This window comes from Miscanthus floridulus, chromosome 9, assembly GCF_019320115.1.
Source record: "Miscanthus floridulus cultivar M001 chromosome 9, ASM1932011v1, whole genome shotgun sequence".
Classification (NCBI taxonomy): domain Eukaryota; kingdom Viridiplantae; phylum Streptophyta; class Magnoliopsida; order Poales; family Poaceae; genus Miscanthus; species Miscanthus floridulus.
This window is the reverse complement of record NC_089588.1, coordinates 3345551-3370158: the sequence shown is the minus strand read 5'-3', so window position 1 is coordinate 3370158 and position 24608 is coordinate 3345551. Positions and strand designations below refer to the sequence as shown.

The window sequence follows — 24608 nt, the reverse complement described above, 5'->3', positions numbered from 1 at the left end:
TGGTGAACGTGAGGCCGTTCGGCGTAGCCATGGAACCGGGGATGATGACCATCTTGTTCGTCTGGGGAGCAGTACGCACACCCCCTACCTGGCGCGCCACTGTTGACGAAATATGATCGGCAGTCTACCTAGGGGTATGCCCAAGGTAGTAGATTATCGGCAGACAGGTGCGCAAGCTACGAACGAGATGGTGACGCAAGACAGACATGAGGTTTTATCCAGGTTCGGCCGCCGTGAAGGCGTAATACCTATGTCCTGCGTCTGATTGTATTGCTGTATGTCAATGAGATGATTTTTGAGAGGGGTCCCCTGCCCGTCTTATATAGTCTGGGGGGGGGCAGGGTTACAGATATGGAAACTAATCCTAACCAGTTACAATTGCCATAGGTGGCCGGATAAGGATTCCTATTCTAACCGACCAGGATCTTGCTTGATCTCCAAGTCTGCCTTGATTCCTTGCGCGAGACTCCGAGTAGATCGGCTGGGCCGCGCGTCATCTTCTAGTGGGCCGGACCCCCTGGTCCGGGCCGGCCCAATCCTAGCCGTAAGGGTATAGGGGTTAATACCCCCACAGTCTCCCTCCACCATATGAAACTGGTGCTCATATGTTGGTGTCCTGAGATAAAAAAAACAAGGACAAGGGGTCATGAGAACCAAATATGGAGAAGGTTCTACATATGTTTGTATTTTTGTAGCACATTTTTGACTTTATTCAAAGTAGAAAGTATGTCTATCCCTACATGCCATAGCCTCTGAAAACTCAACAAGATGTGCATCAGTTGAGCTGACATGAGTTTGAGCAAGAAATTCATAATGCTGCCTTTGCTAACACACAGAAGCTTTACCAATCCAGCCACACCTTTCTAGAAAACCATACACCAATGTCTTTATGGAAAAGGGAACCTCTGTCCAGAATCTTAATAAGACCTAAGAAAGCGATAATGCTTCACCTGTAGCATAGTAAACTGCTTTTTTTATGCCCATGAAATTCCAATTCCAGCACCGTATCTGGCATTTATAGCATACAGCAAAAACAAGAAATGGATGAAGCAAATTTAAGCAAAAATAAAGGAAATTGTAGCAGAATATATACTAACCTGCAAAAAAGTGGAGAGAAATGGATAGGGATAAATTCATCATCGGCAATGGGGTGTGCTCAGTAATAGAACAACCAACAAATTACGTGAAGTAAAGACATCATTGAATATGGATTTATGCTCAATTGCTCAGTAACAAACATACAGAATGTAGCAATAGCGACACCGCCATCATAACACATGCAAAAGAGAATCGCTAAGATATAATGACATTGCCATCACAAGAACAATGCAAATAGCAAAATTCATGGAAGAATGAAATAACTATAAGCATTATTGCACAATTCCATTGTCTCAGTCTAACAAAAGTCCATCATTGCACAATCCCAAAACCTCAGTAGATAACATAAAGAAGGAAACAATCAATCATCATTGTGCAACGAAGGATATCAGTTCTGCACATCTAAAAACAAGAGAACGGCAGGTGCCTGCGGGAGCCGACAGCCTATGGCCTCCTAGGGGAGGGGGAGGTCAGGGAAGAGGGAAGAGCGCACCCCCGCCATGCGCAATGGGTCAGATGCGTTGGTGTGGGGCTCCTCCAGCGATAAAGGCCGGCACGCCAGATCCACACACGCGTACACTTTCCCGGCGCTGGCAAGGAGAGCACAAACCAAAGAAAAACGTCTTTCCCAGCGCACGCAAGTGCGGAGAGCCTCGTACCCAGTAGACACAGATCCGGTGAGGGGACCGACGGATCCAGCTGCAGGGGTACCGGAGACGGACGCTCGAATGGTGGGATGCACAAATCCGGTCATGGAGGCACCACTTCTGGAGGTGGAGTTACTGGAGCACATGCCGGAACACGCGCCGGAGCATAGAGAAGAGGGAAGTCGGAGAGAGAGAGAGAGCAGGAAAGGAGAGGGAAGGATGAGATAGAAGAAGCTTGGACGCAGAGTTGGTGAAGCACACGCCGGAGCGGCCCACCGACGTCCGGCCCGCACCCACCGCGCGGCCGGCCGGGGAGCGCACCCGCGCCAAGGCAACGCCACGCCGGGGGGCCGCCCGCCCCACGCGCCGACACCGCTCCGCCGCGTCGGGGGCGCTCGCCCCGCACCGCCGAGTCTCCCCTCCCCCCACCGCCCGAGCGCGCTACGCCGGCGGCACGCTCGACCGTGGCGGGAGGCACCAACTGCCGGGGCGCACTCGCGCACTCGCGCCGCGCCGCCACGTCGGGAGCGAGGAGAGAGAGATGCACGAACGGCGTGGCGGCGGCCCGGAAGGTTTTGAACGCGTTTTTTTTATTCGGTGATGATTGGCTTCGAGCGTCAAATCGCAGTCGCGGCGGGTCGCGGCGTGCGGCGTGCGAGGAGGGCGCGGGGTGAGAAGCCTGGCATCCCACGTCTAATCGTGGTCATTGGATTTGGTTTAGGTGTTTTATTAACCCTTGATTTTCATGCAGATGAATTACTGTGTGTATTTTCCTGAGTGCACAATGGTTGGAGGCTCTCAACGGAGGACTTTTTCCTGGGGGGACCTAGTACAATTTTGATTGGTCCATTATAATAGAGATACATATTTAGTGTGATAAATACTAATATTTTTACCTATACATTTGGTCAAATTTTAGATACTCTAACAAAGAATACACCTAGAATTATATTCTTTTTATGGAGATAGTACTACTACTGCATACAAAGCAAAATGTCAGACAAAGATTGACGCAATCTATAATTGTTTGGAATCACATATCAGAGTTATCGATCAAGTGATACAACACGAGCTGCACTCTCTGAACGTATATGAGATATTTGGTCGCTATTTATTAGGTTCAATTAATTTTTTATGAGGTCATGGAGAACACACGTTAAGTTTATTTGGGCTATTGTACCAAGAACACGATTTGCTTCCATAGTTAAGTGCAGTACACTGGGAGGTAACTCACTCTGTTCTAAAAAGGAATGTCATTCTTAATTTTCGAGGAGTCAATAAACCTTAAAGTTAATTAGATACATACAAAAATGTACTGATACTTTTAATGCGTGATAAGTATCATTAGATGAATTATGGAGTATATTTTCATAATAAACATATTGGAGATATAAATATGATAATATTTTCGATAAACCTAGTCAACTTCATGAAAATTGAGTTAGTTTAAACCTAGAATAATATTCTTTTGGAACAGAGGCGTTAGGATTTAAAACATATAGTCAGTAGCAGTTCTCCAGTTCATACAAGCAGCATGTTCATACTAGTTTACCATTTCATAAAAGCATCTAGTTCATACTAGTTCATCCTCACGGCAGCAGATTGCACTCAGCAACATCAGTTCACACTAGCAAGAAAAGAGTTCACACTTGAGAAAAAAATGTACAGCGACCGGGTCTCATGGTTACAGAGTATCATGACCAACATTACATGTATCATGACCTGAGACATGATCACAACAACAGCTGGCTATCTGGTACAACAGCTTGCTAGACAGGTAACATGTTCCTCATATTGATCTTCTGCTTCTCCAGGTAGTTATAACTGCAAGAAACAAGACCATCTGAGATCTTAGCTAATTAACAGCAACCGGCTATCAGGCATATAACATCAAAACAGGAAAGGCGTCACCCACAAAATGACACTGACCCAAGATGTTCAAACTTATATGTTTATATACTTTCAGGAAACAGGAAGGGCAAGAGTATACATACTTATACGCTTTCAGGAAAAAGCGTCTTCTTGAAACATTTCATGGCAGCAAGATGTTCAGACTTTTCATCATCTTGGGTCATACTTGACAGAGACAGTGTTGTGAGATTATAAGTATTCCATAAAAAATTTACTTCAAAGTGAAATTTTAGTCTGTCATTTCCTTGCTAACATCAGTGAAACTTTAGCCTCTGAAATTTTTCACCACTGGAACACTAGAACAGAAGATGATGTTAGCAAGCAGTTAGTGCAAATTTTTCATGAGTTATCAAGTGTACTTCATAGTGCATACTTGTACATTACATTGTCTGAACTCTGCATAGCAAAACAATAGACTTAAAATTGAAAATAAGGGACAATGGATCTATCTGCTAGCCAGCTTCAACTGTAAACTGAAATCGATGTTTCGGTAGTTGGATTGATCAGCTAGCCAGCTTCTATCTGCTAACCAGGCATGAAATTTATCCAGGTGTAAAGAGCTCAGCCAGGTATTCGTGCAAGTGAAGAGGTCATACTTTTTGAAATTATCAAGACTGATGCTATTTCATTCATATGTTAAAATAAGTCTAGGCAAGAACAGAAATAGTGTCTGAAAAAAATATTGAAACTAGCAGTAGAAATTGGTACCTCAGTTTTGGCCCAGTGTTCATTGCAGAATAATCATCCCAGAGATTTGCTTGTGTCAGGCTCCTATAATTGAAGAACTCCTCTGTAATTTCCTTCCTTTGGAGAACATCTGATGCCGGCAAGTACATTATAATACCAACCTCCTGGTGTGTGCGCGCGCATCTTACCTCCTCCATTGCCAACACTTGTATCACTCATGAGATAAATACCCTCTTCCAACAGGCATCACCCATTATTTCCACATGAGGTTCAATATATGGAAGAAAATCACAGGAATGGGCAGACTCAGACAGAAATGGTGTAGGGGTAAACTAGAACCTAAATGAACACATCAGTTTCAAGAATACAATTTTTTTAATGTCAGCTCAATTTGTAAGCAAGAGAATATTTAGCAGATTCTTCAGTAAGAGAATATAAAGTAAAGATGTATTTGCATACAGAGCACCAGGCCACCAGGGTAGCATTGAAATTTTGGGGTACCAAACCATAACAAGTGTACATACTTATATTTTCAGTGACTCATGATATAGGTCATGAGAATATTTCTCTAAATAATTTCATCATTCACACCACAGCATGGCCAAAAAAAAACTGAACTCTTTTCGTTTCAACACTCATTTGTTGGCATCATTGAAGAAACGATACTTTTCAGGCAGGGACTTTGCATGGTGCTTATATTCCTCCCTCGAGAAAAGTGATATAAGCATGGAAGTAGTGGAAGCCTCAAGTGAGAAGTTCTTCTCATCAAGCTTGGAGAGGAAAGCCCATCCTGGTTATGTCACCTATATGAAACAACCTCCTAACTAGAGCATTTAACATACTACCTCTGTCGTGAAAAGAATGCAACTATGGCATGCGTGCCAGTTAAAGTGCTTCACGTTTGACCAGATTTCTAGTAAATAGTATTTATATTTATGGCTCCAAATTAATTTATTATGAAAATACATTTTGTAATTAATCTAATGATGTTTATTTGATATAATAAATATTTATACTTTTTTATCTATAATTGGTCAAACTTGATATACAAAACCATGACACTGTTCCAAAATTGCATTCTTTTGGGGATGGAGGGAGTACATGAGTTTGGAGCAGTACCACTCTTTTCCATTGCTGAAAACAGACCACCAAACTCCTCTAGCGATCCTTCTTCTATGAGATTTTCTGCTATTAAGCGGTAGGTCACAACATCCGGAACCAAACCATTAGCAGGGATAGCAACGAACAAATCCATGGCATCTTCCTTTCTACCACCTTTGAACAAAACATTAATCATGATGTTGAAAGTAATAATATAATATCAAGTTGAAGATCCTTAGAAGACAAGCTCTGAAACACATTGAATGCTTCATCAACACAATTGTTTTTGCAAAGCCCATGTAGAATTATGCTGTATGTGTAAATGGACCACTGTTTTCCACTTTTAATCATATTGAGGTACAGTTCCTTTGCTTCAGAAAATCTCCCTGTCCGAAACAAACCATATAGTATAGTATTGTAAGTCACAACTCCAGGCGTAACTCCCTTCTCCATCATTTCTCGGAAAAGACAACATGCACTGTCCATCCTACCAGCTTTACAGTAGCCATGAAACAATGAACTATAGGAAACAATGTCAGGTTTCAACCCAAGTGAGACCATACCATTCAAACATAAGATGTCAAATGTCATCTACCTGTGAAGCATGACCAGGAAGCACAGCATAAACATTTGTTACTGTTAGTCCACTTCCAAGTGGATTCTAAGCGAATGTCAGTCCATTTTCAAGTAAGACTGTAAGCGTTTGCCAGTCATTTGCAAGTAATTATAAGATCCTGCCAGTTCCTATCCATGGGGTATAAGTAGGGAGCAAAGGGCCTCCTTTAGCAGTAGGTAACTTTACAGTATTATCAGCAGGAGGTTTTGCATGTGAACAATCCAGAAGCTGACCTGTTGGAGAAAAAAAAAAGTAGGACCTCCTGGATACGTGAAGAAAAATTGATTGGCTATAGAAAGATGTCAGAGAACGAAGGAAACTCGTCGTCAAGATCTTAGACATAGATTGTTCCTTAAAGTAAACAAAACCGCACTCGTCTTCATGATCACATTTTGCAGTAGAAAGAACTACTTCTGTAACTTCGCTAAGGCACTCAGACAGCTTTTTTCAGCTACTCTTGGGTAACAGTCTTGGGCAAGTTTTTGACATATAGAGATTTAACCCAAAGACAAAAATGCACAAGAATATACAATATCATGAAAAGAAGAAGCATAAAAGGTACCATTCTCTCATCTGATGCTAAAAAAAAGTGCACCGTAGAGGCAGATTCACCACCATTCTTAGGATCTACCAAGTTGACAGTAGGAGCATTTATATCTAGTTTGAATTCTGGAGTAGACATCTTCGCTTAGCATACTCTGCCCATGCCTGGTTGTAGTATTCAATAAAGCCATAACCCTTATTGCCATCTGATATTGGTGCCATTCAGAGTTAACCAACTGTAATGATGCACACTAAAGATGTTGAACAATCCTAGCATTTTATCCATACCTTCTTGAGATCGACTTTTAAAACCCCTGACCAACTTTTTCCACTGCATTTTATAAAATCATCCTGTGTTCAATCATAGTGTACATTCGCAATAATAGTGTATCCTTAGCCTGGGAGGAAGAAACTCTTATCTTCTTTCCCTGTTACAAGAACAATAATAACAGGGTCCAGTTAGTATCTAATGGAAAATGCTTCAAGTGTAACCACTCGAGTACAACTCAAGTACAACGCAACCACTTGGTCATCATGCAGGGAATTCTCTTGCTAATTACACATTGTTCCTCTTGCAGTGGACAATAAGTACAGAGACATCTCCCGCAACTAACCCAGCTAAGTATTTCAATCCAATGGAAGAATATTAGAGGTGTGCAGACTACAAAGGGAGGAGGAAAGTTCTAACAGCATTTCCAAAGAACTGCAGAGATGCGCTATATGCACAGCTGCACTGATGATCAACGCAGCATACGAAAGGCGGATACTATGAGATGAAAAAAAAGCGAGGAGTGTCTTGTAGAAATATGTATAGGACTTGCTCCTAACATAGCTTGTGTGAGGTAAAAACATAGCAAGTATCTTACACCGCTAACTGGGGGGGCAGGGGGGGGGGGGGGGGGTACACAAGTTTAAATTATAGGAATCTGGGAGGGCAGGGTTTCTTCATAAATTATGCAATAAATGCAGCTGAATCCTGCTGTCAAGCTAACTAGGACTGCACACAATTATTTTACCTGTTGACAAACTTGATGCTGAAGTGCAATAACAAGAGAACATTTCTCTAGAAGAATACCATGGAGCATGGCCAAGAAAGTTAGAGCACAAGACAGAATAGTCACACCAAATTTAAATGTCACATAAAGATGATCAGCACAGTTGAAAACTGAACTCCTTTTTTCTTCAACACTCATTTGTTGGCTTCATTGAAGAAACGATACTTTTCAAGCAGGGACTTTGCATGGTGCTGATATTCCTCCCTTGAAAAAAGTGATATAAGCATGGAAGTAGTGGAAGCCTCAAGTGAGAAGTTCTTCTCATCGAGTTTGGAGAGGTAAGCCCCAGCCCTACTAATGTCATCTCTATGCAACAGCCTCCTTACTATAGCATTTAGCATATGTGAGTTTGGAGCACAGCCACTCTTTTCCATCGCTGAAAATAGACCATCGAACTCATCTAGCAACCCTTCTTTTATGAGATTTTCTGTCATTAAGCGGTAGGTCACAACACTTGGAACCAAACCATTAGCAGGGATAGCAGCGAACAAATCCATGGCATCTTCCTTTCTGCCACCTTTGAACAAAGCATCAATCATGATGTTGAAAGTAATAATGTCAAGTTGAAGATCCTTAGACCAAAGGATTTGAAACATTTTGAATGCTTCATCAAAACAATTGTTTTTGGAGAGCCCATTTAGAATTATGTTGTTTGTGTAAATGTCCCACTGTTTTCCACTTTTAATTATAGAGGTACAGTTCCTTTGCTTCAGAAAATCTCCCTGTCCGAAACAAACCATGTAGTATAGTATTGTAAGTCACAACTCCAGGTGTAACTCCCTTCCTCAACATTTCTTGGAAAACACAATATACATTGTCTATCCTGCCAGCTTTACAATAGCCATGAAGCAATGTATTATAGGAAACAATGTTAGGTTTCAAGCCAACTGAGACCATACCGTCAAGTAACTTCGCCGCTTCATCCATTCTACCAGCTAAGCAGTGGCCATCTATTAATGTCGTGTATGAGATAACATCAAGCTTCACACCCATGCATACCATCGAGTCAATGAGCCTTTGGGCTTCCATAACCCGCCCTTCTCTACATAAGTTACACAATATTGTGTTGAAGAACACGATGTCAGGGCGAACCCTTGATTCAACATTTTGAGAAATAATTCCTCAACCTTCTCCCATTTGTCAACAGTGCAAAGTCCATAAACAAGGGAGGTAAAACAACAATGCCAGGAGTCACTCCTTCATTTATCATCTGATTCAAATGGAGCACAGCATCATCCACTCTTCCCATCTTGCGAAGTGCATCTATTAATGTTGCATAACTGACGACATCTGGATTCAAACCTTGCTGCTTCATTCTGATAAATATATGCATCACCTCATCTATCATTGCCCTTTTAGCATATGCACAGATCACAGTGTTGAAGATGTAATGATTAGGTGAAATACCATTTGCTACCATCAAATTTAGGAGATCATGCATTTCAGAAAGAGCTCCTTTGTTACCATATCCATGAAGCATAATGCCATAGGTAGTTACATTAGGTTTTATACCCTTCCTAATCATAGAATCAAAAAATTTTCTAGCTTCATTGCAATTTCCATTCTTGCATAGATATTCCAGAAGCACACCATAAGTAAAACTATCTAGCTTAAGACCATGTGCAGACATTTCTTTCAACTTTCGAACCACCTCTTCCCACTGTCCTGTAGAGAGGTATCCATGGATCAGACAATTATATGTCTCATTGTCTGGCTTAACACTGAGTCACCAGGTCGCGGGTTCGAAGCAGCCTCTCCGCAGATTTTGCGGGGGGAAGGCTCGCCTCGGTTTTTCCCTTCCCCAGACCCCACTCATGTGGGAGCCTCCGGCACTAGGTCTGCCCCCCCTTTATTGTCTGGCTTAACACCTTTATCAACCATCTGCTAGAAGACTCCCTCGGCCCTATCAACCATTTCAGCTTTGCACATGCCATCAATTACTGTGTTGTATGTCACAACATTCGGTGAAACACCCATTTCAACGAACAGGCTGCAAGCTTTATCCACCTGACCTTCACTAAAGAAACCTTTAATGATGGTGGGGTATGACACCACATCTGGTGGGCAGCTACTACCTTGACCATCAGACATCATGTGGAGCAGCTCAAGTGCCTCCTCGACTCTCTTTTCATCACAGAAACCCTTGAGAAGTGTGTTGTATGAAACTACATCCGGTGTGCATCCAACTTCGGTCATTCGTCGGAGCAATAGGTCCATGGCCTCACCCACCCTCTTGGCGTCACAGAGGCCCTTGAGCAGTTGATTGATGACTATGTCATCCACCCTCCAGCCCGTCTTAAGGATAAGGCCAAAGGCGGCGAAGCCATGCTCCAGGCGGCCCATGTGGCAGAAGCAGCCAATGAGGATGCTGTAGGTGCAAAGGTTGGGAGCCACCTTGATGGAGCAGTCACGTACCATCCGGTTGAAGAGGGAGACGACGAGCTCTGACTCTGAGGTGAAGGAGGAGCGTCGGCCCGAGGCACGAGACACAGCGGTGAGGAGCTGGTTGAAGGCGGTAACCGAGGCAGCCCTGGAGTGAGGATGCAATTCATCGAACAGCTTGAGCGCGTCATCGAGGCGGAGGCTTCCCGAGCGGGCGCGGCCGGCGATGGCGCGCTCCAGCTCTAAGCATCGGTCCTGCGCGGCGTCCACGCAGCGGCGCATGCCGACGGAGCGCGGCTAATGGGGCTAGTGGCCCGGCGAGGAGAGGCACGGGCGGGGCGGCCGGCGCTGCGTCCGCCTACGGATCCGTGAAGCGAGCAGAGCAATCACGTGAGCTGGGCGGGGCCGCGTGGCGTGTGCCGTGGCCTGGGGTGTGTGAGGGCAGCTGGTGGGCGGCGGCGGTGGGCGCAGGTGCTGCTGGGATCTATAGCTACGGGCTTGTTCCGACGAGCTGCTGGCCTGCTGCTGCAGTTGCGGACTCCACAGCACAGCAACAGCAAAAGTATTGTATACCCCTCCGTCCGTGCGTCTCGAGAGGGAACGAAAATCTTGTTTTCGGACGAGTAGTCAACTAATTATAGCAGTATAAGGCCCGTGCTAATGACATGGCTTTATCTTGGAGATCTATATAAAAACAATCAATGATTTTTTTTTCATAGTTCAACTTTTACACAATTGTATTTGAGCATGTTTACAATCTGAGAAATACTTTTGCATAAGAAGGCATAGTAAAGTTATTTCTCGTATTAACCATCTAAGTTACATTCTGCCTAAGTCCTTAATCATGACTTGGAGATCTTTAGGGAAGCTGTCAAAACATTTGTTTGCACGGCTCTTCAAAATGTCCGCCAAGAATTCCATCCTCAGGGAAGTTGATAGCTGTACATGGCAGATAATAAGCTAAATTATTAATTTCCTCGTCGTAACCGCTCCTGACACATGTCATTCATAAATCGTACCCATCAGTAAAACTCGCAAAGAGCAAGCAATGGCAGCGGCGATCCTGGTGCTGCAGGTCGGGCATCCAGCAGGCGCCCGCCTCTACCATAAATCAAGTAGTGTAGTCCTAAAAATTATGGACCAGTCTAAAAATTATTTTTAAGTAGTATTCGTTGATGGCTCGATGCTGCATTGTTAACAAACAATAATCTGAGTATTGCTTCTTTTCAATTTATTTATGAAGTAAAAGAGATTGGTTGCACCTTAAATTGTATGTAGGTCATAGCTGATGCAATCTTCAACTTCTTTCCAGTTGAAAGCAATTTGCTGGTATTTCTAGACAGGAATAACCCCTGAAATTTTTGAAAAATTAAAACATTTGGAGAGACGATTGTTGAAAGTGAGATGAAGATGAGCACATACTAAATCAGGGAAGAAGTACATCACATACCATGCAGGCTTACCAAAGTTTTTATTTTGGAGATGCAATCCATCCGATTTCCCAAGAATAATGACTGAACTCCAAACCTGAGTAGGTCAGATAGAACGAAGGATTAAGGATAAGTGTATCACAATCACAATATACATAAATTGATTGATGTAAAAGAAATGCACTGCATCCTTTTCAAATAGGAAACTCTAGGAAGCACTGCATCAGCATATATTCATTCAATAACCACCGCCATAAATCGTGCACCAAAATATGACACCCGAAAAAGAGCTAGCAGAGAAGCACATCTTAGCTAGATAACAACAGTGTGGCCCTCTACTCAAAGCAACCAACAAAATCCATTCTAAAGAAATGACAAAAGAGTGCAGTGCAATTGGACAGGCTAGGGAAAATAAACTTGTGAAATTTCATGCCAGTGCAACAGTACTAATCCTATATGCAAGAAAGTACCAAAAACTCAAATAGTATTATCCTGTAGGGGATTTAGATTGGCAATGCTTTTTTTTCTTTTTCATCTAGTAAAACTCAAATATAATTAATCTTTAGTCTCCCTTCTCATTGAATTGATTAGGCAGAGCTCCTGCCCTAAGTCTGAAAACATAAATTATTCTTTGCCTAATTTTTTAAAAACCATAAATCTTGGCACCTGGAAAAATATAATTTGGTGATGTAGCATTCAATGATTTTGATAGCAAATGGCTCGACACTACATCTATCAGAGACAGAAAAGGAGCTCCTAAAGCGACGTCAAACAAAGAATAGAGGATGAGGAAGCTCTACTGCTCGCCATGTCAGCAATGGCTTAATAATTGAATATTATAAGGGGATCTAAATTTGGCTTGCATCATTTAAGGACGCACATTAGAAAACCTACACCAAACATTATACTCTTAAACTAAAATATGTGTAACTCTCGCATATGGATGAAGAATGGAAAATAAAATACTGGCTCCACTGTCCATTGTGCTGTGTTGAAGTCCTAGCTCTTTCACTGTTACCATCTTGCACATAGAGAAGAGAAAAGAATACTCACTGCCATGTCCTAGTAATTTGTGAACACAGTAAACCCTGTAAACCCAGTCTGTGCAGAGCTTCCTCCACATGAGCTTTGTCAGAATTTGTGAATACCTGCAGTAACCAAATATAGGTTGATACAAATGCTCTCCGTGACCATTTTTCCAAACATATCATTTCAGAATACAGCAAGAAAACAGAAAAAACTGGTTGCTTTTCATACTATTTTTCTCCGTGGAATTGAAAGTAGGAGGGTCCTCAAAACAGGGTCAGGCCTCATATTGTGATATGGCATGGTACCATGAACAGTTGCATGAAACTCATCATTATCAAATTCGTAGTCTAATGATTGACAACCTATGACAGAAACATGGAAGTGACAAAATATGGTAATCCTCTCTGTTGTTGATAGGGTCCTGTCATAGCTATACCTTTGATTTTGCAAAATTCGTTATATTCAATATATTTGATGTACTGATGCATGGGTATACTGACCTTGAGAAGCATCCTAGAAATGCATATTAGATTGTAACTAATTCCCTGGTGATGACACCTGAAAGGGCAAAGTATAATATCATTAGTTTATCAATGCAGATTAGATAACTGGATCACATCTGAAAGGGCATCATTAGAACATTAGCACTTCATCAATGCATATTATAGACTGTAGGCGCACGGCAATTTGCTGAAGAGTCAGTTCTCTATTTTCCCTGAAACAGAAATATAAGCTCTGGTATCCAGCTACACTTGGTGAAGGAAGCCGAGCTTGAAGTAACTTTTAAAAGAGCGGACCAGACATTATACAATCATGGGATGGAATTTGGCAAGCTGGTTATAGATATAAGGAGTGTGTGGTCAAAGTGCCACAAGCATCCACTCACAAATGTAACACAGTTTCTTTTTGGAGCTTAAATTGACAAGAATCAAAGAATTCTGTTGTTGCCAGGTACCTTGGTGCAAATGCATTGCTTGACCATGAGTGCGCCATTCAACTCTGCCATTTGTCGAACATCTTCCGGGCTTAAAAAAGGACGCTTTCCAACATCTCCAGGGAGTACAAATCCATGGCGGAACACAAAGCCTATTGGATTAGGAAGCAATATTGGATTATGAATCAGAAGGGGCTTAGGGAAGGGAGAGGGAATAACCTGCAGGTGGCGGAGCACAAAGATCCAGTGAGGTCGTGAGGGCACCGCCGCGCAGCACTGAGCGGGCCGGCAAGTGCGGCTCCAAGCAACTTGGCGAGGACCGCCGCCGCGTGGCCTGGGTCAGGGCTTCGAGCTCGACTCCGGGCAGCCTAGCGAGGGCCGCCGTCGTGCGGCCTGGGGCATGGCGTCAAGCGCAGCTCCGCGAGGCCTGGCGAGGGCCACTGTAACACCTCGGTGTTAAGCGTGCATTACCATTTCATCCCACGAGCATAATCATCATCACCTCATGCATAAGCATCATTCATGCATTTCCTTTCGAAAGAAATGAAGTATCATTTCATGTGTTGCTTAAGTTGATTAAACTTCATTATGTTTAAAACAATGTGAAATGCCATGAATTCTTGTTTTGATCACTAAGATAGCTTATGAATATTTAGGATACAATTTGAGAGCAAAGTTTATATTTGGATTTTTGCCAAATTTTGCCTTTAAAATTAATTCTCCAAAATTAGGGTTTTGAATTAATATGGATTTTATTTTGTAATTCAAAATCTATTTGGAATTTGACTTTGGTCATAAAATCAAAGTTGTAGATCTTGAAAAATGGAACAACTTTCATTTTTACACCAACTTTTGAAACTGCTTTGAAATAGTTCAAAATTTCATTTGAATGAAAAAGGATTTGAAAATAATTTGAAAAAGAACATTTTTCATTAAATGGGCCGCGCGCCTTGCCTTCGGCCCAGCCGCGTAAGCCGGCCCGGCCTGCTCCACGCCGTGCCCCTACTCCCGCGCGCCGCGCCCGACCGCGTCAAAGCGCGCACGCCGCGTGGCCGCCATGCGCCGACGAGCACGCCGCACGGCAGCCCCGGCCTGCCCCGCGCCCTCCTGTCGCGCCTTCACCTACCCGACCGCGCTGCGCTCCTCCTCACTCCTCCACTTCACTCACTCGCCTCCGCTAGCGCAAGCAGTAGCTGCAGCACTCGCCTCCACCACGCGTCATCACCGGAGTTGGCCGTTCTGGCCGCTCCAGTGCGTCGGAGCCATCTCCATCTTGCCCTGAGCATCGCCTCCTCCTCGCGCACCTCGTGCTCACCTCGGTAAGCCATAGGAAGCTCCCCTTCCCCGGGAATCTCTCGCTGGAGTCGTGGCCGAGCTCGCCGGAGCGCTCCGCTCCATGGACCTCGCCCCTCCGTCCTCCTTCTCGCTCTCCCTTCACGCGCACGAGCACCGCATGAACTCGGTGAAGCTCCCGCGCCACCTCTCGCGCCCCTTCTCGGCCGGAGATGGCCGACCGTCGGTGAGCCGTGCCACCGCTCCGCCATTCGCGCCGTTGAGCCCCATCCCAAACTCCTCCCGTGCCTTCTCTTGGTGCACCATGTCCGCCTCGTCGCGGGTGAGCTACTAGTGGTGGCTGCGCCGTCGGCTAGCTCACCGTCGGCGAGAGCCGGCCGGTCAGCTCCGCCCCCTGTCTCGGTCTGACCGACAGGTGGGGGCCATTGACCGTGGGGGCCCGCTTGTCAGCGCCTTGACTTGGGTCTGGGTGCACAGCACCGGGTGCACCCAGCGTTTTCATCGGCTAATTTCTGAAAGTATTTAAGAAATGATTTTCAGATTTCTATTTAAATGCTTTGGAAATTTTTAACTTGCTCAAAATGGCTCCAAATTTGTTGAAACAAATTTTGTTGTGTTCCTTGTCACCAGATCTACATGATAAAAATATTGCATGTCATTTTTTAGATACTTTAATGTAGAGCTTTATTTAATTCTTGATATTGCTGATATCTTGTAAAATATTTAGTAAATCCTATATATATCAGAAAATATGATTTCCAAGTTTGTTACTCTTCTTGTGTAATGTACTTTCTAGAAAAAATATATGCCATGCATGTCCTGTAGAAAAATTATGAGGTGTAGTTCAAGTGCCTTTAATGGCTGATTTTTGTTATTTTTGCTAGAGAGCAAAATTTGTATAAAACATGCATGTGATAATTTTTGTGCAGTGATTGTTCACTGTGTAGAACGTAGGAAAAATATTACATCTGTCGTTTGACACTTTTCACAGTACAAAGTATTTTCATGATCATAATTATGCCATAGCTTGTCATTTTTGTGTAGGCTAATCTAATTATTCAAATGCCATAAAAATTTGATGGTAGACCACTTAGGGTAGTACTGTGCTATGGTAATTTTCTAAGATTTTTCTATGCTATAAAAATAGATGATGCTATTTAAACCTATTATTAATTAGGGTTTAATCAAATGTTGCTTTATGCATGATTAAGAAATTAGTGAAGCTTTGGTGTATCTTTGAAGCATTTAATGAGATGTGTTGATGTAGCATATTAATAGTAGAAGAGAATGCAGTAGATAACATGTGCTTGTAGTACATGTTTTTGGATAATGTTGACTACCTTGCATGCAAGCATATTCATTGTGTTCATTTCATCCGATGCACCTTTTGCATAAGCACTTACGCACATGCATCATACAAGATCGCAAACCGAGAGCCCAGTCGTCATACCCGAGGAGCCCGAGGAGCAGCTCGAGGTGCAACCGCAGGAAGTGACCGAAGCAGACGAGGAGGACGTTGAGGAACTTCCAGAGTGCCCCGATCACCGCCCGAGCTCCTTCGAGAGAGGCAAGCCTCGGAGCATTTTTCTCCCTGATTTGCGATTATTAATTATTTCTTTATTTTAATTGATGCATTACGTTTAGGAGTTGTTTGCAACCATTGCTGCATTATACCTTGTCTATCTTTGTTATACTATATCCTTGTTACCCTGGTATCCGCAGTCGAGTCAATGCTTAGCTGGCTTAGACCGGTAGAAGTCGGGTGATTTTCTGTCACCTGCGAGCTATAGGTGGTTACCTGGATCTGCTTGGATAACTATGTAGTCATGGTATAACTAAGTGTTAATTGAAGTTGAGACCGGATGGAGACTTACAGAGTTTTGGACTGTAGTGCTTTCCGTCTGTGTCGATTAAGGACCGACCGTTGTTGGGCCTCGAGTCATATTGAACGCATGCCTTACATTTAGCTGGCCGAATAAAGTACCTTTTGATCGCGAAGCTGGGAGATTATTCGGGCCGAGTAGATTGCCCGCAGCGCACTGTACCGGAGCAGGTGTGGTAGGACACGGGGGCGCGATGATAAGACCGAAAGGTAGTCGGTCGGCCTCCGGGTACATGTGGTTCCTGGCAAACTCGAGATTTTTCCTGGATAGTTGACTCGGTGACCGATACCTCACTTTAGCGGGTGAGTGAGGTTTGTGTAAGGAATAAATCACCAGCTGGTTAGGAATCGATTCGAATCGCCATCGCTCCTGGATAGTGAGCACTTGACTTGAGAGACTTCATCGTAGTAATGTTGATGGAACACTTGGACAGTTATTATGAATATGACATTATGGAAGTTGTTAATGATCATTGGTTATCATTATTTGCTTAATCACATGCTTGCTCTAGTATAGGTGCAAATGTAGTCGACAGGTTAATAATAGTTAACTTGACAATAATGCTTTTGGAAAGGTTCTTGAAATACTAAAAATGCCTCTTTTTGCAAATGAGTCAGCTACCCTACGATAAAGCCCTTCATAATCCTTGGTGTCACTTTATTTTCAGTTATGTCGGGTAAGTCTAGCTGAGTACCTTCTCGTACTCAGGGTTTTATTCCCACTTGTTGCAGATGGGCAGATGTATTACGGCTACTGTATCAACTGCCTTTATCCTGCGATGGGTGATGCTTAGGACCATGGGCATGGTCATTCCTTACGTCTCGTCTGATGCTTTTGTTGGAGATGATCATTAGCTGGCACTGTATTTGAACTCCGTGTGAGTGTGTGTGGTTTTGAACAAATGACTTCCGCTACTTCTATTTGAACTCATTTGTAATAACTATGTTTAAACTCTGATGTATCTGTGATGCGAACTTTTATGTAATATGTGATGGTGACCGCTAAACTTATTACGATCTTGGCTGGTATGTGAGTTGGTTTGAAATCCTTCGTGATTTCATGGACTACCGGGTTATACGGGCTTAAGTTTGCTAAATCGTCTGCTTTGGCGGGTGATTTTCTTACTTAATTTCGTATAATTGGTCAGTTCTGTTACAGCTGGCATCAGAGCATGGTTTAGCATGTTACTGTTCATAAGTGTATTTAAAACAAAAAGGCATTTGAAAAATGTGATTTCCAAACTAAAAAGTGTGCTAGTGGTCATATCCTTTATGCCCAGTTAAGGACTCTAGGTGGCTTAATTAATTACTGACTTGGGGTTCTTGCATCATATTTCTCTTTCGTTGCTCATACGGCGTGCTATTGTATGAGTGCCACTTGTTTGAGTGGTAGTGTATGGATCATTTGCCTCTACGCCTCGGTAAGTGTGAGTTGTGAGAGCATGATCGGATACACCGCCGATCTAGGGTGAATGCTTATATGATGCTGGAGTAATTACATGTTCTATGCATGTTTTACAAAGGTATCTCATGTGTGGGTATTCCATCCGTTGAGGCGATGCCGTCAATAGGACGATGGTTCGGGTAGTTACTACCATTGTACACGCATCTGGGGATTCGTGTAGAGCGTGTAGATAAAATTTACTGCTTTTATGCATTCATTGGGAATTTGGCTGAAATGAATCTTCTACAGGTACATAACAACGTTGTCATGTAGAACGTATTAGATACGTATTTGAGAGATCGTTTGTATGCCACCGAATTCGTCGCTAGAAATTATTTATTTCATAAGTTTGTGAGAACGTACGGTACGTACATACATCATATTACTTGTGCATTCCATTCATGTCATGCATTCCTCCCCTTATAAATTGATTATCTCCTTTTGATAAAAGTTGTATCACCTAAAGTATGTTCCCACGGGGTAATAAAAGAAATTTTGCTACAGATGGCCCGCACGAAGCAGACCGCCCGTAAGTCCACCGGAGGAAGAGCACCTCGACGTCAGTTGGCCCTGAGGGAGCACCGCACCACAGACACCTTCTTGAGCGAGTTTGGCATGCTGACCTTGCTTTGGAGAGTGCTCCATGATGTGGGGTACCCAGAGGGTCAAGAGCCGGTGTACTCTTGGAATGGGAGCCAGTTAGCAGAGGATGGACTTGCAGTGGTAGAGATCATAGTTCCTGCTCTTGGTGATGCTCTAGAGTGGGATGGTTGGCACTTGGAGTTTGAGGGTCGCACTCCTGTTGAGGGTGCAGAGGGAGCAGCTTTCCGTGTCATCAGAGACATCATGAGCAGATTTCCCAGTGAGCTTGTAGCAGCTCTAGCTGGCACCTTTCCTAGGGATGATCCTTGTGATGCTATTTGGGTTCAGCCTCAGGGAAGTGCTTTGGTCAGAGGACCAGCTAAGGGACAGGCTAGCGACAACCATGCTATGAATGCTATGTTTGCCGCTATCAGAGCGTATCAAGGTCTTGAGTGTACCTACTAGACTTTGACTGGCTTGTGTAGTCATGATAAGCTCAAGGTAAGAAAGTAGAAGAAGAAGCAGGCACGTGCTATAGCTAGTTTGCAGGAGCAGTTGGCTGATATGAGCTTACAGCGGGACCAGGCGGTAGAGAGAGGTGATAGAGCTATGCAGCGGGTGCATACGTTGACTCAGGCCAACAACAATGCAGACTGCATGATTGGACAGTTGGTTCAGGAGAGGAATGAAGCCTGGGACGAGAGGGACCTTCTGCTGCAGAGGGTCGATGAGCTAGAGGAGTACAACGTCAACCTGCACGAGGAGTTTCACGGGCTCTACAATGGGGTTGGCCCATATGCTCCTCCAGACGCCGCTAGCATGGACATCGACGACGACGACGAGGACGAGCCTATAGTTTCACCTGGGGGCGATGGTGACGTCTCTGACCTCGACGACGGCCCCGAGGAGTAGGCTAGTTGCCTTGCGCTAGTATTTAGGTCCTGTCGCGATGACCTTTCTTTTGTCGGCATGTAACCTAATGTATCTTGCTTCGAACTTATGAGACTTGGCATGTGATTGGAACTTGGCTAGTAATGCGATATCTGAACGCATAAAAGTCCAGTATATGTATGCTGGCAACTCAGTTGTATGGACGCGATGTTTGCATTTGAAGTAATTTAATTAGTGATGTTGCTTTAATTGGGATGCGATTATTGTGCCTCTGTTTTATTGTATGAATTTATTCTCTCCAGTAAATTCAGTACGACATAATTTTTCCTTCACTCACAATTATTACAGCTTCACTCAATCATTACTTGTTGCTGAAATATGCAGATGACAAATACTCGCCGTACCACTTATGAGGCCGCTGAGACCGGTGCTAATGGTGCTAGGACTGGTGGTGGTGGAAACCACGTCAACAACAATGAGCCCCCCATGAACCGCACTTGCCACCTCCTCCCCCGCTCACCCCAGAGGTGTTCTTCGCACAGTTGCTCGGGAGTCAGCGCAACACGGAACAATCCCGGAAGAACATGGAGGATTTTCTGCGTACCATCACCAACAATGTTCAGCGCGGTAACAATCAGGGTGGTGGCATTGGGGTGAATCAGTACAGCAGCTTCAAAGATTTTATGGACACTAGGCCGCCAATATTCAAGGAAGCAACGGAACCACTCGATGCTAAAGAATGGATCAACACTATGGAAGATAAATTTCGTGTGTTGAGGATGACTGAGGTATTAAAAACTGAGTATGCTGCACATCAGTTGCAAGGACCAGCGGGAATGTGGTGGAAGCACCATTGCACCACCTTCCCTCCAAATGCTCAGATTACGTGGAGAGAGTTCGCTGAGGCCTTCCGTGAAGTTTATATTCCACCCGGGCTGACCGAGATGAAGTTGGGAGAGTTTTTGGCGTTGAATCAGGGCACCAAAACCGTGACGCAATATTTGCATGCCTTCAACAACTTGTGTCGTTATGCTCCCGACATGGTTGACACCGATGCTAAGAGAATCGCCAGTTTCAAGAGAGGACTCAATCCAAAGATGATGAAGCATGTGGGTACCAACACCCGCGCCAGATTCAATGACTTTTTCAGTGATTGTCTGAAGCAGAAAAAGAACAACAACGCCAGCACCGCCGCCAAGACTCACAAGAGAGCACTAGAAGGTGGTCCGTCCCAAGCAAGAGCACCTACGGGAGGCCATCCTCCGTATCGTCCATCTGCACTTGGCGCTAGGTTCAGGCCACCACAGTAGAGAGGTCAGAATTTCAGAGGACCACAGAAGCCTTACAAGATGGCAGTGCAGTCCAACAAGGCAGCCGCAACTGCGGTACAGGGTAGTTCCAAGGGAGCTGTGGGATCTGCTGGTACAGTAAGGGGACCCTGCTAAAATTGTGATCAACCCGGCCACTTCTCAAGGTTCTGTCCTTATCCGCCGAAGAAGAAGCAGCAGACCTATACTGCTCGGGTGCATAGTACGACTGTGGATGAGATTCCTGAGAGAGAGCCCATAACCGCTGGTAAGTTTCCTGTCAACCAAAACCCTGCAGTTGTTCTATTTGATTCTGGATCATCGCATTCTTTTATGAGTCAAGCATTTGCACGGAAACATGAACAACTATGCATAGAATTGGGTTATGGTTACCGTATAAGTTCAGCAGGGGCTGATGTTTTGACCAATCGGATGGTTCGAGGGGCAACCCTTGAATTAGGTAGCAGAAAGTTTCGAGTGAACCTGATAGTTATGCCTGGACTAGTTCTGGATGTTATTATAGGGATGAATTGGATGAAGGATTGGGGAGCAGTTATAGATACAGGAAGTCGAGTACTTACCCTTAAGGATCCCCTGGGTGAGGGTACTTTCCAAGTACCATTGCCTCGGAGAACAGACCTTATAAGTGTGACATGTGCTACTGAAGTTATTCCTATTCATCAGATTCCGGTAGTGTGTGTAACACCTCGGGTGTTAGCCTTGCATAACTTGACTTGCATAACATGAGCATGATCATCACGCATTCATAAACAAGCATTTACAATTGAAACATTTGATTGAAACATCTGCAACATTTGCTTGTTATCACATGTTTCATTATCATATGCAACCTTTCTCGTTATTTCATGTCTCCATGTGTATCTGCAAATGATCATGAATGTAAACATGTACTTGGTAGATTTGAGTCACCAAAATATTTTGGCAATGCTTAGGTTCACAAATGGAACATTGTTCATGAAAGTCACTTTTCTTAATCAAGCCTTTAAGGCATGTTTCCTGTGATTGCCCTAACTAGCTCTATGAGTGACTACTACATAAAATGATTGAATGGCCTTGCAAATTGCTTAAACATGCTTAGGATATCATCATGAACAACTTTGGTATTTAGGGCTAGGGCTAGTTTGGTCATTAAGCCATGCTTTGATGTGTTTCATCTTTTAAATGTGACATGTTTGACCAATTTGGAACTATGTGTTAGAGACCTTGCATGGAGGAGATCACTAAAGCAAAGTTGTAGTATTTGACATAAGGAACAACTTTTATTTTTGGGTCATCAACTGATTTAGCTTCTAACATGCTTGAATAGGTCCCACAAAAATCAAAGAAATCAACAATTTCAACACTTAGCAAATTTCACCAAGTCCTTTTCAACTGACAGACTGACAGCCGATGTTTGGGGCGATATTACTCCGTTTCTGTTGCGAATTAGAACAAGTTCTTTGAACAAGATTTGTAGCTGGTACTTAGGTCTACAAAAGTTGTTTAGGTCAGTTACGAATTGGAGTCATGGATTAGCCGTTGCATCAACGTGAAAACCCGTCGTCAGGCTCGGCATGTCGCGACTGAATGAACTGAATCCGCCGATCGTTCAGTCGTCAGTGGCCGACACCGGCAGAACCCGCGCGCCGCGTGGTGGCCGCGACGGCCGCGCGTCACCAGCGCTCTGCCCAGCGTGGCCAAGGCAGGCCGACGCGAGCCATTAACATCGCCAGCGACCGCCCAACCCCTCCCGCACTCCCTTTTGCATTTCCCCGCTCCTCCGTCGTCTCGCAGCGCCAGCAGCAGCAGCCGAGCTCCCGCAGCTCCGCCGTCGCCATAACCATGCACAAGCTCGTGCCTAGCCACTCTATCACCACCGCAGCACTCCATCGCCACCCCAGCAACCCCCTGCCTCCTCCCGTGCCCGCTGACAGCATTCGGTAAGCGCCAGCGTCGTGCGCAAGCTCGCCGGAGCTCCACCGCCAAGTCCGTCACCGTGGCTGGGGCACGTCCCTCCACCGTAGACTATGTAGCCGTGCGCGTTAGGTTCGCCTGAGTTCAGGGATGCTCGTCCACGCCCCTTTGTGCCTCGCCATGGCCTCTACCGGCGTACCGCCGTAGTCCAGCCCTGCCGCTCCGCCATAGCCGCCGCCGTCATCTCTAGAGTCGACAATAGGGCCGGCCAAGTGGCTCATTAGATGCGCTAGGTCGAGTAGAAAGTCTGGTGAAGATGTCACCGCCGGCAAACTCGCCGCCGTCGAGTTCTGGCCGCGTCCGTAGAGCAGCGCCGCCGGCTCTGTTTTTGTCCCGCTGACCAGTGGGTCCCGCGTGTCAGCGACTCCATGTTTCAAATCCAGTTCAGTTTGAATGCAGATTCACATGTGTTTTGTTATTTTTGTATCTTCAGTTTGATAGCCCCTAAAATTGTGAAATAAATTTGTGAGTGTTCCTTAGGAAGTGTAGTATTTAGGAAAAATATGTTCTTGACTTATACAGTGGAAATTGTTGGAGATTTAAATGGGGATTTGAAAGGTGCTTTTGAATGCATTCAAATTTGTTTATTTTATATCTAGAGTTCCTGTGCTCAAAAAATTATGAAATTTTTGTGGTAAGCTAGTCTTAGCATATATGAGCTCTGTTAAAAATTTGAGGACCAGTGCATGTGTAGATTTATAGTTATAGATTTTTCTTTTATGAATAGTCAATCCTTGCATGAATTTTTATAAATTAATTATGACTCCAAAATTCATGAAATTTGTTGGAGGTAATCCTAGTACCATATGGATGCTAAGAAAAATAGGAAATCTGTTGCTTGACAATTTTCAATAGGGTTTTCCATTTATGCTATTTCAAGCCTTGCTGCCTTATCATTTTTGTATAGGATGTTCTACTTGGTAAAATGACATGAAATTTTTATAGTAGTCCTTTGATAGCATTAGTAAGGCACTGTAAATTTTTGAGAATTTATGAAGTGTATCTGGTATATGTTTATTATTTAACCTAGGTATCTAAATAAAATAATAAAGGCAATTAAATAAATAGTTTGGGCTTCACCATTGTATTATCTTAAATGTATTGGGTATGCTTAAACTGTTGGTAGATTCTATGTTGTCAAATTTTGAATGATTACATGAAGTAGAAGTATTATTACTTTATATTGCATATTAAATAATTTCCGAACTGATTCTAGAGTTTGATGAGTTGCATGTTGAAACTGATGTGTACTATAAAAATGGTTAATAACCAAGTTGTAGAGAATTTGATAAGCTTTCCAGAAAGTCCAGGATCACTGTTTTTGGATTAGTAGAACTCCAGTTATGAGTGAAACAAGTAGCTACTGTTTGTGGCATAGTCGATGCATCATAGAAGTAGTTAAGTAATAATCGAGAAGAGATATGCACCTACTCAATAAACATGATGCACTTGCTAACATTTATGCATTCGTAATACTTATGCCATACTCATGCATCTAGGATCGGAGGAAGAGATCACGTTGCTGGAATTCGAAGAAGCAGAGGAAGGGAACCAGCAGGAGGATCCGCAAGCCGCAGCTCCCGAAGGCGTGGAGCAGAACCCTGAAGAGCTTTCGGAGTGCCCTGACCACCGCCCTACTTCCTTTCTGCGAGGCAAGCCCCGGAGCATTATAAGTCTCCCAGTAATTTACAAATGTTTACTTACGTATTTATGGTTGATGCATTAGGTTATAAGAGTTGAATGAAACCACTTGATGCATGTACATTCCTTGTCCAGATATTACACCTTTAACCGGTATAGGT

At 43.9% G+C, this 24608-nt stretch overlaps 1 long non-coding RNA gene and 1 pseudogene across 1 annotated transcript; both read right to left on the bottom strand.

The window, feature by feature from the left end:
• Positions 1–3386: 3386 nt before the first annotated feature.
• On the bottom strand, positions 3387–5632 carry LOC136483293 (uncharacterized). Its single transcript, XR_010765401.1, has 3 exons — positions 4365–5632; positions 3740–3952; positions 3387–3569 (listed from the first exon to the last, which is right to left on the bottom strand). It is a non-coding gene; the product is annotated as an uncharacterized lncRNA (long non-coding RNA).
• A 122-nt stretch (positions 5633–5754) lies between these two features.
• On the bottom strand, positions 5755–10596 carry LOC136483292 (protein Rf1, mitochondrial-like; annotated as a pseudogene).
• Between the last annotated feature and the right edge of the window lie 14012 nt (positions 10597–24608).